This window comes from Canis aureus, chromosome X, assembly GCF_053574225.1.
Source record: "Canis aureus isolate CA01 chromosome X, VMU_Caureus_v.1.0, whole genome shotgun sequence".
Classification (NCBI taxonomy): domain Eukaryota; kingdom Metazoa; phylum Chordata; class Mammalia; order Carnivora; family Canidae; genus Canis; species Canis aureus.
In genome coordinates this window covers 2,899,630-2,917,905 of record NC_135649.1, presented here as the reverse complement: position 1 = coordinate 2,917,905, position 18,276 = coordinate 2,899,630, and the positions used below count along the sequence as shown (strand labels likewise).

At 42.3% G+C, this 18,276-nt stretch overlaps 1 protein-coding gene and 1 long non-coding RNA gene across 3 annotated transcripts in view; both read left to right on the top strand.

Moving 5' to 3' along the window:
* Nucleotides 1-18,276, top strand: part of LOC144308099 (synaptonemal complex protein 3-like) — a 103,708-nt gene that overhangs the window by 16,763 nt on the left and 68,669 nt on the right. The gene's annotated exons all lie outside the window — the stretch shown is intronic.
* The window catches only part of LOC144308100 (uncharacterized), a 38,937-nt gene continuing 22,645 nt past the window's right edge, over nt 1,985-18,276 (top strand). The window contains exon 1 of the long non-coding RNA XR_013374741.1: nt 1,985-2,291. This is a non-coding gene — a long non-coding RNA (uncharacterized LOC144308100). The remainder of the gene's footprint in view (nt 2,292-18,276) is intronic.

Genomic DNA, 18,276 nt, shown 5'->3' with positions numbered 1-18,276 from the left:
CAACAGTGCAAGAGGATTCCCTTTTCTCCACATCCTCTCCAACATTTGTGGTTTCCTGTCTTGTTAATTTTCACCATTCTCACTGGTGTGAGATGGTATTCTTCTTTCTCTGTAGCCCCTTTGGTCTCCCGCTTTCTCCAGGAACCTTGCTCAATACACAGGACACAGTCCTCTCCTTTTTATCCAGTTTCTCTGCCTTTGCTGTAGTCCTCAGCCCAGAGACTCAGAGGTGGGGCAAGGGGATAGAAATGCTACAGAGGGAAGGCAGAAGAGTTGACAGTGGGGCAGAGAAACACTCAGATTTTATTTGTCCATAAGCCTGCCCCTGCTCACCCCAACCACACACATAGACACACAGTATGTACATCAAGTACTTTGTACCCTAATACTGATGCCACCATCCCCTTTCATTCAGAGCCATTTCTGGAAGGCCCTTTCTGGACCAAGCCTTGCACCAGATACAGGGAATTCTGCAGTGAGTGTCATAGTGAATCCTGCTCCAGTGGTCCTTACAGTCAATGGGGGAATGGACAGTAACTCAAGGAAAAAAATTTATGTCATTGCAAATCATGGTCAGTGTGAAGACAAAAAGATGAAACTTAAGCATTGAGGAAGAATTACTATAGACGAGTTTTAAAAAGCCACTTTAAGGGCAGCCTGGGTGGCTCAGCGGTTTAGCGCCGCCTTTGGTCCAGGACATGATCCTGGAGACCCAGGATCGAGTCCCGCATTGGGCTCCCTGCATGGAACCCGCTTCTCTCTCTGCCTGTGTCTCTGCCTCTCTCTGTGTGTGACTCTCATGAATAAATAAAATCTTAAGAAAAATAAAAAGCCACTTTAACAAGATGAGAGAAGGATGAAAAGGAGCCCCAATTTGGGGAGGACTGGGGAAAAAGCCCAGGCAAGTGAAGGGAACAACAAGGGTGCAATCTCTGAGACAGGCTTTTCAAGATATAAAAAGGCCTATGCCCCTTACCTGGAATAGAATCAGTGAAAGGGATATGAGTGGGAGCTGTACTTGGAAGGCTAGGCACGGGGCTTCATAGGCCATGGATAGGAGTCTGGTAGCCACTGGAGGGTTCTGAGCCAAGCAGTGACATGATTAGACAGGTGTTTTAGAATAACCCCCTGACTGCCTTTTTGGAAATGGGTGCAGAAGAAACCCAGACAAGGAGACAGTGGCTGGGAGCATAGTGAGTTGTCCAGGGTAAATATGTCAGTGGCATGCATGGAGAGAGGCATTGGCCATGGAGCAATGCAGAAACACTCCAGTGAGGCACGAGTGGTTAGGCCCCAAGCTGTGTACTATAGCCCTCTGCAAAGGAAAAAGAGCCTCTTTTGATGAACATTCACTTTTCCCTCCGCTTCAAAATGAACATTTTGTACATTTTTTGTTAAAACAAAAGAGTGAGGCCCTTAAAAATGGATTGGAACTGATTGGAGCCTCTGTGTATAAGGGTCAGGGAGCTCTACTCACTGGAGGCCATGATTGTGGAGTCACAAGGAGGTTAACTGGCTTTCTTATAGTGGATTATCTTAAGGCTACTGTCTACAGGTCTTTTCTCTTGACCTAGTTTTTTTCCTCCTTTCTTCTCAATGGAGAAATTCTTTTTCATATTCTGCCTGAGAGATATTCACCTTATTGCTAGTGGTCTGGGAGCTGGGTGAGAATTGGAGCTGGGCGTCTCACTGTCCATCTATCTAGACTTTCACTTCAATCTCTAGTTTTGAGTAAGTGCCTCTACCCCAAGGTATTCATCAGCATTTGCTGCAATACTTCAGTTGCCAGACCTCAGTGGTTTATAACATTTATTTCTCATGCACTGGCCTTTTTAGATCAGTTGTGGTGTGCATCATTGTGTGGACATAGCTTCAGGTCTGCTTCATGTGTCTTCTCATTCTGGGACCCAGATGGAGGGAGCACTGGCCACCTGAGTAAGGCAGGGTCTCCCGATGGTCTAGGGCAAGGGTGGAGGAGGGCAAGCCAAACCATGCAATCACATTAAAGCCTCTGGCTGCACATGGTGTACCTCATGTCTCTATTCACATTTTATTGGCTAATGTAAGTCATGGATCAAAGCCCAAAGGCAATGGGGCATGGAAGTATATTCCACCTACAGTGAACTATAGCAAGGACAGGAAGGGAACGGAGACTTGTGATCAAACAAATGTTCATACCACATATGCTGAAACAGTGGTGTTGGATGAAGACCTGAGGGATGGAGAGGTGTTGGGCATCTGAAGAGGAAGAATGCTCCCAGAGGAAGAAATAGCACACACACAAAAGCCTGGTATGTCCCCAGAACTGGGAGATCTGAATGGATGGAGCAGTAAGTAGGGACATCACCATGAGGGGAGGTCAGATGGGCACTTGGGGCAGTGAGGCAGAATGCCATGGAAAGAAGTCAAGATTTATATCCAAAGGTGGTAGGAAGCCCCTGCCTGGCATATTTTCAGAGAAGGATGTGACAGGTTTGGATTTATTTTTAAAGGCTCTCTCTAGTTACCTTGGGAAAGAAAGATGGAGGGGGAAAGAGAGGTTGCAGGAGGACTAAATAGGAGGTGAATGTAGCCAGTAGTTTGGGCTAAAGATAGTGGCATCTGGGCAGCCCGGCTGGCTCAGAGTTTAGTGCCGCCTTTGGTCCAGGACGTGATCCTGGAGACCCTGGATCGAGTCCCACGTCGGGCACCCTGCATGGAGCCTGCTTCTCCCTCTGCCTGTGTCTCTGCCTGTGTGTGTGTGTGTGTGTGTGTGTGTGTGTGTGTCTCATGAATAAATAAATAAAATCTAAAAAAGAAAGATAGTGGCATCTTTCACTTAGGATGTGGCTGTGGAGATAAAAGTTGGTAGAATTAGGGGACACCTGGGTGGCTCAGTGGTTGAGCGTCTGCCTTCAGCTCAGGGCATGATCCCGGGGTTCCGGGATCAAGTCCCACATCGGGCTCCCTGCAGGGAGCCTACTTCTTTCTCCCTCTGCCTATGTCTCTGCCTTCTTTCTGTGTCTCTCATGAATAAATAAATAAAATCATAAAAAGATGTTGGTATAATTGGAAGACAGCTGAAAGATGAATAGATAGACTTGATGATAGAGTAAGTGTGGGTGAATGAGGGAGAGGAGAAGTGAGAAATTAGTCTCAGGCACTAGTTTGGACTATCACAGGGATATGGTTATCATTTAGGAACAGAGAGGTGGGGATGGGGGGGGGGGGAAGAGAGCTATCAAGATCATAGGACCTGGAGGAAGGGCCATTTCTAAATTGAGGAGTCTTGCTGGGACATAGTGAGGTCCTTCAGGGAAAAAATAACCCAAAGACTGTTCTATGAGCAATAAAAGGGAGCCAAGTGGTGGGTTTGGCAGAGTGAGCTCTCAGCCTGAGAGGAGCTGGCCCAAGTCAAGTTCTCCTCCAGGACAAAGGAGTCTGAGAAAGTGCAACAGGCCCAAGTCAAGTTCACCTCCAGGACGAAGGAGTCTGAGAAAGTGCAACAAACTCTCCAGCAGCAATTCAGTGGAATATGACCCTTTTTGTCATTATTATCATTGACAGTGGGTACCCCTGGGGAAAGGGATATAGTATATGGAACTGTAAGAAGTCCATGGTGTGTTCTTTATATTTTATTCCACATAAATCTGGACTGTTTAAATTCTTTTACATATAATATTTTGTACTGTTACTATAGGACAAAAACCATGAAAAACACGAAAGTCACTATAATAATTGAAGGCAGCCTGGTATATATGAGAACTAGGAAAATGAATATGTTTCAGCTTTAGCTATACAGTCCCATCACTGTGGGACATAGAGCAAGTCCACTTCTTCCCTAGACCTCAGTTTCCCCATCTGTATAATGAGGAAATGACACCGTATCCTGCTCACACTGAAGGCCTGGAACTCTGTCAGCCTGAGGCTATCCTCGTGTGGCCCATGTGCTTCCTCTTTCCCTAGTGCACCTACATCCCCTCCACCACTCCCAAGAGTAAAAATAGTCCTCATGGAGTGGGTGAAGGAGGAAGAGAAAAGTTGTGCAGATGACTTTATTGAAGAGTTTTGCTGAGAAGGAGCACAGAAAACCAGGGCTGTCATTAGAGGGAAATGTGAAGACAAAAGAGAGTCTTCTAAGGATGTGAGATAAAGAGCATGTGTGTGTGCTGATGGGATAGATTTGATTAAAAAAAAAAGAAGTAATGATGCAGAGAAAAGAAGGGGAGAAGGGCATGAGAATGCTTCTAGGAGGTGGGAAAGAATGGAAGTTGGCCTTAGAGGTAGAGACAGTTCATTTATTATCACCAGGTCAAGGCTAAAAATAGAGACACAGACACAGGCAATGGGTAGGTATGATGGTGGGAAGATGACATGAATCTTGGCAGATTGCACCTGTCTTCTCAGTGAAGTATGGGGCAAAGTCATTAGGCGGGAGTTTGGAATTTTGATGAGAGGAGATACTGTTAAAGAGTAATTTAGAGAGAGGGACTAGGAGTATAACCAGGAAATGGGCCATTAAAATTAAAGCTATTCAGAACTGTAGAGATATATGCCCCAACAAAATTCAACTGTTTAGGTACAGCTAGGACGTAGGCTTGTCCCAGGGTTCAGGAAGCCATGGGGCTTTAGATAAGCAAAGACACTGGAGGGAAAGGGTGCAAAGAAACTAAGAGTGCTGGCAAAGGAGCATTTACGGGCTTGGAGCATAACATCTAACTGGATAAACAGGGAAGTGTGGGCATGGAGTGTGTGTGGTGGTGGAGCAGGTGAATGTGGCATGTATATGTGTGTCTGTGTGTGTGTGTACACATGCATGTGTACTGGGTAATGGATAGGGAAAGGGGGTTAGATTGATGGATTGGTGGACTGTTGACACCAGTGGGAAGCTAAAAAACAGGAGGTGATGATCAGAGAATGGAATGCTTGAAACCAAGGATTTGGAAGCACTGCAGTTATTGGTAGCAACAAGGTGATGGCAAGGGTGTGACCTTGGCAGTGAGTGGCTAAGATGGGCTTTAGGGAAAGGTAGTGGTGGTCAGAATACTGAAAGGCCAGGTGAGGAATGGGAACCCACATGGACAATGAATTTGCCAAAAGTAACAACAGACATAGAAGTAGGGAGAAACACAGGAATGGGAGTAGGGAGTGACAGAGGCAGGTGTTGAAAGATTATTGCAACTGAGAAAGATAGTGGGTGGCAGACTCTGATGTACTTGCAATGAGTTGGGAATTTCTCAGGATGCACAAGAAAAGTGATTGGGAGATAGTGGCTTTCTTCCCAGATCTGTCACCCAAGGTAGTGTGGGAACTGTGGATGACAATACTTTGGTAAGGGGCTTTTTTCCCCCAGCCTAACTAGGTATATATACCCACTGATAAGTGTCATGGGGAAATCTTATATTTTTTTCCAGACATTTATTGGCCACCTTCTCTGTGATAGTTCTACCAAGAGTAGCTATATAATTTATTGTCCAAACCAGGGTAGTTTAGAGAATGCTAGAAGGCTAAACTGGATGGGACTCCAGGACAACCAGAGTAAACCAGGCAAACTGTGATGTGGGTTGACCACCAAATGACTGAATGTGTGACTTTCATTTAGCCAGTAGTACTGTGAGATTGGTAACCCGCTTTTCACAAGGTGTGAGGGCTAAGTCAAAAGAAAATAATTTGAGGTTTAGTCAACATTGAGAATGAAAAATTATTAATCTCAGAAACACACTATTCTAGTAATTGAATGAATTTATTTATTTTTATTAGCTAAAATAGCTTCTGAATGTTCTTTTTTTTTTTTTTTTTTTTTTTTTTTTTTTTAAAGATTTTATTTATTTATTCATGATAGTCACACAGAGAGAGACAGAGAGGCAGAGACACAGGCAGAGGGAGAAGCAGGCTCCATGCACCGGGAGCCCGACGTGGGATTCGATCCCGGGTCTCCAGGATCGTGCCCCGGGCCAAAGGCAGGCGCCAAACCGCTGTGCCACCCAGGGATCCCTGAATGTTCTTTAAAAAACTTTTTATTTTAAAATAAATTTTAAATTCACAGAACCACTGCAAAGACATTACAGGGTTCCAATATATTCTTCACTAGCTTCCCTTAAACGTGTTTATATTTAACTTTAAATAAATAATACAAGTCTCAACAGAACAACAGACAGAACAAATCTTCAAACAAAAAGAGTACTCTACATCATCAAATACCCATACCCTCCAGTTTGTTCTGTCCTTTCTATTAGTTTGGCACTCTCCATTCCATGTTGGCTGGTAAGCAGTCAAAATGCTATACTCATGCTACTTTTCTAGCTAAATGCAGTACTCAGGCTATTTTGCTAGTTACCCAGTCTCTTTTATTTTTCTTCTTTATTATACCTCAAAGCAACCAGGCTTTGCTAAGTTCTGTCTTGTTGTCTAGAAGAGCCCTACTCAAAAAGAGTTCCACAGACTTGTATCAGGCCATATGCTCTTTGGTACCAGTCCATGCTGAGATGAATATAGAAACAGAAAGTAAGAATTCAGAAACTTTTATTCAGCAATTTAACAGTGCTGTTACATCTTTATTGTACTTTAGAGAAAGTTCCCCAGAGATTGAGAATCAAAAGTTTTAGTGGCTCGATGTCTAGAGAAGAGAGTAGAATCACAGAAGCCAGTTAACTAGGCCATTTTCTAACAGTGAAAAATGAGCAGGACCTGACCCGTGGTAGTGAGGCTATAGAGGAGAGGTCTGAGGTGAGACTGGTGCTATGTTGGTGTTGCCAAGTAAAGAGAAAACAAATCAAAGATGACCATTAGTAATTACCCCTATTTCTGGCTCTGTTCTCACTCAGGCTCCTATCTGTTTGAAATTCCTCTTCTGCCCTGCTCCAAGCCCTCCAATGCACACACACACACACACGCACACACACACACACACACACACACACACTCTCACTTATATTCTACATACATTCACACACACATTCTGTCACACATTTTCACATACATTTTTTTCTTTTTTAATAAATTTATTTTTTATTGGTGTTCAATTTGTCAACATACAGAATAACACCCAGTGCTCACCCCATCAAGTGCCCACTTCAGTGCCCGCCACCCAGTCACCCCCACCCCCCGCCCACCTCCCCTTCCACCACCCCTAGTTCGTTTCCCAGAGTTAGGGGTCTTTCATGTTCTGTCTCCCTTTGTGATATTTCCCACTCATTTTTCTCCTTTCCCCTTTATTCCCTTTCACTATTTTTTATATTCCCCAAATGAATGAGACCATATAATGTTTGTCCTTCTCCGATTGACTTATTTCACTCAGCATAATACCCTCTAGTTCCATCCACGTCGAAGGAAATGGTGGGCATTTGTCGTTGCTAATGGCTGAGTAGTATTCCATTGCATACATAAACCACATCTTCTTTATCCATTCATCTTTCGATGGACACCGAGGCTCTTTCCACAGTTGGGCTATTGTGGACATTGCTGCTAGAAACATCGGGTTCACATATATTTTTAAACACATACTCACATACATGATGGCTGCACACACACTCAAATAGACTCACCTACTCTCACACACATATGTCCTCACCTGTGTACACTCACACATACACTCACACCGCTCATATACATTCTCTTATATACACTCACACATTCTCACACACTCATACTTACATGCACATATGCCCATCCCTCACACACATACTCAGTCTCATGCACAGATGCCCTCATATATATGCACTCACACACATTCATACGACTCATACACATTCTCTCTCTCACACACATTCTTATTTGCATATATATGCTTGCACATATACATACTGCATACATTCACACACACACTTGTGCCTTCACATACATGCACTCAAGCACATATACATGCGTACTCATACACACATATTCTCTCACACATATTCATAAATACTACTTTCACATAACTCCTACTCATTTTTTCACATGCACATTCTCACACATATTTATTTTTTAAAGATTTTATTTATTTATTCATGAGAGACACACAGAGAGAGGCAGAGACCCAGGCAGAGGGAGAAGCAGGCTCCATGCAGGGAGCCCAATGTGGGACTCGATCCTGGGACTCCAGGATCATGCCCTGGGCTGAAGGCGGCGCTAAACCGCTGAGCCACCAGGGCTGCCCCTCACACATATTTATAATCACACACACACACACACATACACACACACACACACACCTACTTATCTATCCTTCTAGACCCAATCCAGATGTTATTTCATCTGTGAAGCTTTTTCTGATCCACTGATCTCTCTCCCCCAGTAGATTCACCCCCTCAATTTTGTCAGAGCATTTAACTCAGCACTGTACTATAGTAACTTGTGTATATATGCTTTCTCTCTCCCTTTCTCTCTGTCTCTCTCCCTCTCTCTCTCACACACAAACACACACGCACGCACACTAGATGGAGCAGGGCTATTTATTTCTCATTTTTGTTCTCCTGGGCCAGGTATACAAGAGGCAGCCAGTATAGATTTGGGACTGAATTGGATGGAGTTTGACACTTTAGTGGATGCTTATTACATATTTGTTGGATTAAAGTTAAATTAAAGCAGTCCCAGTAATGAAGATGCACAGTTGCAAAGCATGCAAAGAAGAGATGGAGTTGAAGGGCTTACTTTTTCCGAAGGTATTTCAAGAATAGTAAGGGAAGAGACACCCAAGTGGCTCAGTGGTTGGGTATCTGCCTTCAGCTCAGGTTGTGATCCTGGGGTCCTAGGATTGAGTCTGGCATCGGGTTCCCCACAGGGAGCCTGCTTCTCCTTCAGCCTATGTCTCTGCCTCTCTCTCTGTATCTCTCATGAATAAATAAATACAATCTTAAAAAAAAATAGTAAGGGAAATAATGTTTGATTTTGGACACGCTGAAAGCAAGATGTTCATGGAATTTTCAGTAGTCTTAGAAATTGTATTGAAGCTTGGGAGAGAGGTAGAAGCTAGAGGGAGAGATTTGGAAGATATTGTTAAATGTCGTAATCGAACCCAAGATGAGATTATTCAGGGAGACCGTAGTGTGAAGTGAACACAGGATAGAGAAGGAAACTCTGGGAACCATCACACTTCAGGGGTAGGAAAGTAAGAGGAAAGATAAACAGAAGATAGAAGGAAAGAGCCATCCCCCTTCATGGCTTGAAGAGGAGATCAAACATTCATCCAGGAGCTATAGTCTGCAAGGATACTGACCTGGAGTTAGTCAATCTCCTGCAGCAGGGAAGGGTAGAAGCTAGTAGAGTCTGATGAGAGGATGGTCAAAGTTTGGTGTTTCTATGGAAGAGAGGAGGAGAATGATCTGCAAGTAACAATAAGTATCAGGTTCAGAAGGAGATTTGCATCACATTCTTGTCCAAATATATAAGGTACGTGTTTTAACTCTTAATTCTTATCAACCTAGATTTCATTATCATTACCATTATTCAAGTAGAATAAGGAGGCCAGAGAGTGAAACTATAAATGGAAAAGCAAGAACAGAATCCCAGGCAGTCTGGTGCCAGAGACTGGACTCTTAAGCACCATTGCATGCCTCCCAAGTGAAAAAAGGAGCCATTTTGAACCAAAACATAATTTCTATTAACCACACAAATGATGCCACCCATAGATATTCATATAATGTACATAGAAATCAGCAGCTCCATTAGACCATATGCCTAACAACAGACTATGCAGATTGTTCGGGATAGGACAGGTTATGCAACAAAACTGACAGCCTCCAATCCCAGTGGTTTTTCATCACAAAACCTTACCTTCTAAAGCCCATGCTTGATGTTCATCACAGGTCAACAGAGGCTCTGGTTAATGGAGGGGCTCCATGTACTTTGTAGCTTCATCCTCTGGAACTCATGACCTCCTCATACTCAAAGAACAAAGCATTTGGGGATCCCTGGCTGGCGCAGCGGTTTGGCGCCTGCCTTTGGCCCAGGGCGCGATCCTGGAGACCTGGGATCGAATCCCACGTCGGGCTCCCGGTGCATGGAGCCTGCTTCTCCCTCTGCCTGTGTCTCTGCCTCTCTCTCTCTCTGTGACTATCATAAATAAATAAATTAAAAAAAAAAAAGAACAAAGCATTTCTGTCCCCCAGGCCAGCACTGATCATATAGCTCTTCCTAACTGCATGGGGTCAAGCAGGGGAGGGAGGGACTGGGAAAGGTAAAGGAGCAAATAGGATATCTGGTGAGCAACTATGTGAACTACAGGGACCTTTTACTAGAGGGGCTTTAAATGACTTGTTTCATGCATGGCTTAAAAAGCCCTTGGAGGCTTGTTTTGTTGGGAAATTAATGACTGTGTGTGTGTGTGTGTGTGTGTGTGTGTGTGTGTGTGTTTGTGTGTGTGTGTGTGTTTGCAGTCATAGCTCATTTAAGACTTAAGTATCTCTGCTACTTCTGTAGTTTACTCTTAGCATTTTGTTTACTCATGCATCCACTCATTTATTCAACAACTATTTATTTAACACCTGCTATGGGTCAAAAACTTCTGCCCTCATAGAGGTGCTATTTGAATGGGCATTAAGGAGGACATGTGATGTGATGAGCACTAGATGTTATATGCAACTGATGAATTATTGAACACTACATCTGAAACTAATGATGTACTATATGTTGGCTACTTGAATTTAAATTTTAAAAATGAGTGGGAGCAAACAATTGACACAGTAAGTATATGATACCTGGCAAGTGGTGAAGAAAGGTAAGGCAGAGAGGGAATATGGAGTGCCAGGCCTAGGAGCTACAGATTTTCATAGGCAGTCAGGGAAAGCCTTGGTATGAAATGGTTGGTCAATCACCTGAGAGTGTTAAGAGAGCAAGCCACGAACTTTTCCCAGGGAAGAGAGTGTTTTATAAGATTTAAAGATTCTTTTGATGGTGGGACACTCAGATAGATGAAAGGCAGAACTCTGTTACTTATATCTCCAAATAATAGAACACTGTCAGGCAGAAACCACACAGTGGTGAAGGAGGGTAGTCAGAGACAGGGTAACAGCAAGCTGGAGCTTTAGGCGGCAGTCATACATGGCAATTGGGTAGGTTAGCTAGATTTTGTGGGATCTCTGTGGATTTGATAAAGTACACAATTTCCTGGGTTCCAGGACATAAAGGCTATCCCTAATTGTCTGGTATCTGGCCCCAGGATTATTAGGACAGGTAGCCTGGAGTATGACAGCACGATATTAAAAGTAGTTGCAGTACAGACTTAATCAGCTGCTCAAGAAAGGGAACTGACTGGCCTGTAACCAAGGCCTCAAAACTGGATCAAGACATCGTTTTGGGGAAAAACACATGCAAATATATTATAGAAGGTTCCAGACAAAGGCCCTGCAGAAAGAAGGGCATCTGATATGTTATAGCAAAAGTAGTGAGGCTAGTGGGACTGAAGAAGAGGGAGTGCAGGTGAGAGTGGGAGGAGATAAGTTCAAGAGCTTCCCAGAGTCCATGATGTAGTGAGTCTCCTACAGCATTGTAAAGGCCTGGACTTTGACCCAGAGCCAGAGAGGAAGCTGCTGGACTGAGCAGCAGACAAGTGACATGATCTGCCATAATATTTTAAGAAAAATCTTTTGGGCTGTTGTGAGGAGGGTATGTTGGGAAGTAAAACAGAAGCAGAGTGACCGGTTTGGATGCTCTAACAATAATCTAGGAGAGAGGTAATGGTGACTTGGACTAGAGGGGTGGCCATGGAGGAGGTGAGAGGTGGCCAGATTCCAGAGATACTCTGAAGATAGAGCTGACAGGATTTGTTGGTAAGTCAGATAGTATGGTGTGAGATAAATAGTCAAAGATGACTTTAAGGTTTTTGGCCTGAACAACTAGAAGTATTGACAACTAGAAGTATATAGGAGTTGACGTAACTGAGATGGGGATGATATAGGAGGCACAGGTTTGGGGATTTGAGAGTTTGAGAGTTTTTACAGAAGGATTTGAGCCTTTGTAAGTAGAACTCTCCTACAATCCAGCAATTGCACTACTAGGTATTTACACAAATAATACAAAAATGCTATTTTGAAAGGATACATGCACCCTAGTGTTTATAGCAGCATTGTATATATACAATAGCTGAATTATGGAAACAGCCATTGACTGATGAATGGATAAAGAAGATGTGGCATATATACACAATGGAATATTACTCAGGCATAAAAAAGAATGAAATCTTGCCATTTGTAATGACATGAATGAAACTAGAGAGTATAATGTTAAGCAAAATAAGTCAGTCAGAGAAAGACAATTACCATATGATTTCACTCATGTGGAATTTAAGAAACAAAACAAATGAACATTGTGTGGGGAAAAGAGAGGCAAACCAAGAAACAGATTCTTAACTATAGAGAAAACACGGATGGTCACCAGATGGGAGGTAGGTGGGGAGATGGGTAAAATAGGTGATGGGGGTTAAGAAAGGCACTTTTGATGAGCACTGAGTGTGGTATGGAGGTGTTGAATCACTATATTGTATACTAGAATTTAAATACTACACTATATGTTAACTAACAGGAATGAAAATAATAACTTAAAAATATATTTAACACACCCTCCCCACCAAAGAAGAGGCAAGGATCACTTTAAATTGGAAAGAGTAGAAGTAGGATCAGGGAGGGTTTATTGGAGCTGGTGAACAGGGCAGAGGGAGGTCAGATGGTTTGACTGTATAAAGTCACAAACTCTGTTCTTTTTACCCACTTTTACTAATTCAAAGTTAAGTTGGGTACTTTCTTCTGATATTTTCATCACTTTCATATTCCTCCAGTTTCACTTCTGTTGCTATAATCAATTAGTGAGTATATCTCAGTTAATGTTAAACTCCGTTCACATAAACAATTTCAGTTTACATTTTTCTTCTTTTAAATATTTTTTTATTGGAGTTCAATTTGCCAACACGTAGCATAACACCCAGTGCTCATCTCGCCATGTGCCCCCCTCAATTCCCATCACCCAGTCACCGCAACCCACCCCGCACCTCCCTTTCCACAACCCCTTGTTCATTTCCCAGAGTTAGGAGTCTCTCGTGTTCTGTCTCCCTTTCTGGTATTTCCCACTCATTTTTTCTCCTTTCCCCTTTATTCCCTTATACTAATTTTGATATTCCCCAAATGAAAGAGACCACATAATGTTTGTCCTTTTCTGATAGACTTATTACACTCAGCATAATACCTTCCAGGTATTGATGAACACCGAGGCTCCTTTCATAGTTTGGCTATTGTGGACATTGCTGCTATAAACATCGGGGTACAGGTGTCCCAGTGTTTCTTTTTCTTTTTTATAATAAATTTATTTTTTATTGGTGTTCAATTTGCCAACATCCAGAATAACAACCAGTGCTCATCCCGTCAAGTGCCCCCCTCAGTGCCCGTCACCCATTCACCCCCCCCCGCCCTCCTCCCCTTCCATCACCCCTAGTTCGTTTCCCAGAGTTAGGAGTCTTTATGTTCTGTCTCCTTTCAGATATTTCCCACACATTTCTTCTCCCTTCCCTTATAATACTTTCACTATTATTTATATTCCCCAAATGAATGAGAACATGCAATGTTTGTCCTTCTGCGATTGACTTACTTCACTCAGCATAATACCTTCCAGTCCCATCCACGTTGAAGCAAATAGTGGGTATTTGTTGTTTCTAATAGCTGGGTAATGTTCCATTGTATACATAAACCACATCTTCTTTATCCATTCATCGTTCAAAGGACACCGAGGCTCCTTCCACAGTTTGGCTATCGTGGCCATTGCTGCTATAAACATCGGGGTGCAGGTGTCCCAGCGTTTCATTGCATCTGAATTTGGGTAAATCCCCAACAGTGCAATTGCTGTGTTGTAGGGCAGGTCTATTTTTAACTCTTTGAGGAACCTCCACACAGTTTTCCAGAGTGGCTGCACCAGTTCACATTCCCACCAACAGTGCAAGAGGGTTCCCTTTTCTCTGCATCCTCTCCAACATTTGTGGTTTCCTGCCTTGTTAATGTTCCCCATTCTCAGTGGGGTGAGGTGGTACCTCATTGTGGTTTTGATTTGTATTTCCCTGATGGCAAGTGATGCAGAGCATTTTCTCATGTGAACGTTGGCCATGTCTAGGTCTTCCTCTGTGAGATTTCCGTTCATGTTTTTTTGCCCACTTCATGATTGGATTGTTTGTTTCTTTGGTGTTGAGTTTAATAAGTTCTTTATAGATCTTGGAAACTAGCCCTTTATCTGATACGTCATTAGCAAATATCTTCTCCCATTCTGTAGGTTGTCTTTCAGTTTTGTTGACTGTATCCTTTGCTGTGCAAAAGCTTCTTATCTTGATGAAGTCCCAATAGTTCATTTTTGCTTTTGTTTCTTTTGCCTTCGTGGATGTATCTTGCAAGAAGTTACTGTGGCCGAGTTCAAAAAGGGTGTTGCCTGTGTTCTCTTCTAGGATTTTGATGGACTCTTGTCTCACATTTAGATCTTTCATCCATTTTGAGTTTATCTTTGTGTATGGTGCAAGAGAGTGGTCTAGTTTCATTCTTCTGCATGTGGATGTCCAATTATCCCAGCACCATTTATTGAAGAGACTGTCTTTCTTCCACTGGATAGTCTTTCCTCCTTTATCGAATATTAGTTGACCATAAAGTTCAGGGTCCACTTCTGGGTTCTCTATTCTGTTCCATTGATCTGTGTGTCTGCTTTTGTGCCAGTACCACACTGTCTTGATGACCACAGCTTTGTAGTACAACCTGAAACCTGGCATTGGGATGCCCCCAGATATGGTTTTCTTTTTGAATATTCCCCTGGCTATTCGGGGTCTTTTCTGATTCCACACAAATCTTAAAATAATTTGTTCTAACTTTCTGAAGAAAGACCATGGCATTTTGATAGGGATTGCATTAAACGTGTAAATTGCCCTGGGTACCGTTGATATTTTCACCATATTAATTCTGCCAATCCATGAGCATGGAATATTTTTCCATCTCTTTGTGTCTTCCTCAATTTCTTTCAGAAGTGTTCTATAGTTTTTAGGGTATAGATCCTTTACCTCTTTGGTTACGTTTATTCCTAGGTATCTTATGCTTTTGGGTGCAATTGTAAATGGGATTGACTCCTTAATTTCTCTTTCTTCAGTCTCATTGTTAGTGTATAGAAATGCCGTTGATTTCTGGGCATTGATTTTGTATCCTGCGACGCTGCCAAATTGCCGTATGAGTTCTAGCAATCCTGGGGTGGAGGCTTTTGGGTTTTCTATGTAGAGTATCATGTCATCGGCGAAGAGGAAGAGTTTGACTTCTTCTTTGCCAATTTGAATGCCTTTAATGTCTTTTTGTTGTCTGATTGCTGAGGCTAGGACTTCCAGTTCTATGTTGAATAGCAGTGGTGAGAGTGGACATCCCTGTCTTGTTCCTTGATCTTAGGGGAAAGGCTCCCAGTGCTTCTCCATTGAGAACGATATTTGCTGTAGGCTCTCGTAGATGGCTTTTAAGATGTCGAGGAATGTTCCCTCTATCCCTACACTCTGAAGAGTTTTGATCAGGAATGGATGCTGTATTTTGTCAAATGCTTTCTCTGCATCTAATGAGAGGATCCTATGGTTCTTGGTTTTTCTCTTGCTGATATGACGAATCACATTGATTGTTTTACGGGTGTTGAACCAGCCTTGTGTCCCGGGGATAAATCCTACTTGGTCATGGTGAATAATCTTCTTAATGTACTGTTGGATCCTATTGGCCAGTATCTTGTTGAGAATTTTTGCATCCATGTTCATCAGGGATATTGGTCTGTAATTCTCCTCTTTGGTGGGGTCTTTGTCTGGTTTTGGAATTAAGGTGATGCTGGCCTCATAGAACGAATTTGGAAATACTCCATCTCTTTCTATCTTTCCAAACAGCTTTAGGAGAATAGGTATGGTTTCTTCTTTAAACGTTTCATAGAATTCCCCTGGGAAGCCATCTGGCCCTGGACTCTTGTGTCTTGGGAGGTTTTTGATGACTGCTTCAATTTGCTCCCTGGTTATTGTGCTGTTCAGGTTTTCTATTTCTTCCTGTTCCCGTTTTGGTAGTTTGTGGCTTTCCAGGAATGCGTCCATTTCTTCTAGATTGCCTAATTTATTGGCGTATAGCTGTTCATGTTTTTAAAATCGTTTGTATTTCCTTGGTGTTGGTAGTGATCTCTCCTTTCTCATTCATGATTTTATTAATTTGAGTCTTCTCTTTCTTCTTTTTAATAAGGCTGGCTAATGGTTTATCTATCTTATTAATTCTTTCAAAGAACCAACTCCTGGTTTTGTTGATCTGTTCCACAGTTCTTCTGGTCTCGATTTTGTTGAGTTCTGCTCGAATCTTAATCAAGTCTCTTCTGCTGGGTGTAGGATCTATTTGCTGCTTTTTTTCTAGCTCCTTTATGTGTAAGGTTAGCTTTTGTATTTGAGTTCTTTCCAGTCTTTGAATGGATGCTTGTATGGCGATGTATTTCCCCCTTTGGACTGCTTTTTCTGCATCCCAAAAATTTTGAATGGCTGTATCTTCATTCTCATTAGTTTCCATGAATCTTTTTAATTTTTCCTTAAATTCCTGGTTGACCCTTTCATCTTTTAGCAGCACGGTCTTTAACCTCCACGTTTTTGAAGTCCTTCCAAACTTCTCGTTGTGATTTAGTTCTAATTTCAAGGCATTATGGTCTGAGAATATGCAGGGGACGATCCCAATCTTTTGGTATCGGTTCAGACCCGATTTGTGACCCAGTATGTGGTCTATTCTGGAGAAAGTTCCGTGTGCACTTGAGAAGAATGTGTATTCAGTTGCATTTGGATGTAAAGTTCTGTAGATATCTGTGAAATCCATCTGGTGCAGTGTATCATTTAAAGCTCTCGTTTCTTTGGAGATGTTGTGTTTAGAAGACCTATCGAGTGTAGAAAGCGCTAGATGGAAGTCACCAAGTATAAGTGTATTATTATCTAATTATGTCTTAACTTTGGTTATTAATTGATATATTTGGCAGCTCCCACATTCGGGGCATATATATGGAGGATTGTTAAGTCCTCTTGTTGGATACATCCTTTAAGTATGATATAGTGTCCCTCTTCATCTCTCACTACAGTCTTCGGGGTAAATTTTAGTTTATCTGATCTAAGGATGGCTACCCCTGCTTTCTTTGGAGGACCATTTGAATGGTAAATGGTTCTCCAACCTTTTATTTTCAGGCTGTTGGTGTCACTCTGTCCAAGATGAGTCTCTTGTAGACAGAAAATAGATGGGTCCTGCTTTTTTATCCAATCTGAAACCCTGAGCCTTTTGATGCGGTCATTAAGCACGTTCGTGTTGAGAGTTACTATTGAAAGATATGAGTTTAGTGTCATCATGATATCTATTCAGTCCTTGTTTACGTGGATTGTTCCACTGGACTTCTTCTTAAAGGGGAATTTTAAGAGTCTCCCTTAAAATTTCTTGCAGAGCTGGTTTGGAGGTCACATATTCTTTCAGTTCCTGCCTGTCTTGGAAGCTCTTTATCTCTCCTTCCATTCTGAATGAGAGCCTTGCTGGATAAAGTATTCTTGGTTGCACGTTTTTTCTCATTTAGGACCCTGAATATATCCTGCCAGCCCTTTCTGGCCTGCCAGGTCTCTCTGGAGAGGTCTGCTGTTACCCTAATACTCCTCCCCATAAAAGTCAGGGATTTCTTGTCTCTTGCTGCTTTAAGGATCTTCTCTTTATCTTTGGAATTTGCAAGCTTCACTATTAAATGTCGAGGTGTTGAACGGTTTTTATTGATTTTAGGGGGGGGGGAATCTCTCTATTTCCTGGATCTGAATGCCTGTTTCCCTTCCCAGATTAGGAAAGTTTTCAGCTATGATTTGTTGAAATACATATTCTGGCCCTCTGGCCCTTTCGGTGCCCTCAGGAACCCTAATTAAACGTAGGTTTTTCTTCTTCAGGCTGTCGTTTATTTCCCTTAATCTATCCTCATGGTTTTTTAATTGTTTGTCTCTTTTTTCCTCAGTTTCCCTCTTTGCCATCAACTTCTCTTCTATGTCACTCACTCGTTCTTCCACCTCGTTAACCCTCATCGTTAGGACTTGTAGTTTGGATTGCATCTCCTTCAATTGATTTTTAATTTCTGCCTGATTAGATCTAAATTCTGCAGTCATGAAGTCTCTTGAGTCCTTTATGCTTTTTTCTATAGCCACCAGTTACTTTATAATAGTGCTTCTGAATTGGCTTTCTGACATTGAATTGTAATCCAAATTTTGTATCGGTGGGAGAGAGGACCGTTTCTGATTCTTTCTTTTGAGGTGAGGTTGTCTTTCTAGTCATTTTGCTCAGCGCAACGTGGCCAAAACCAAGTTGT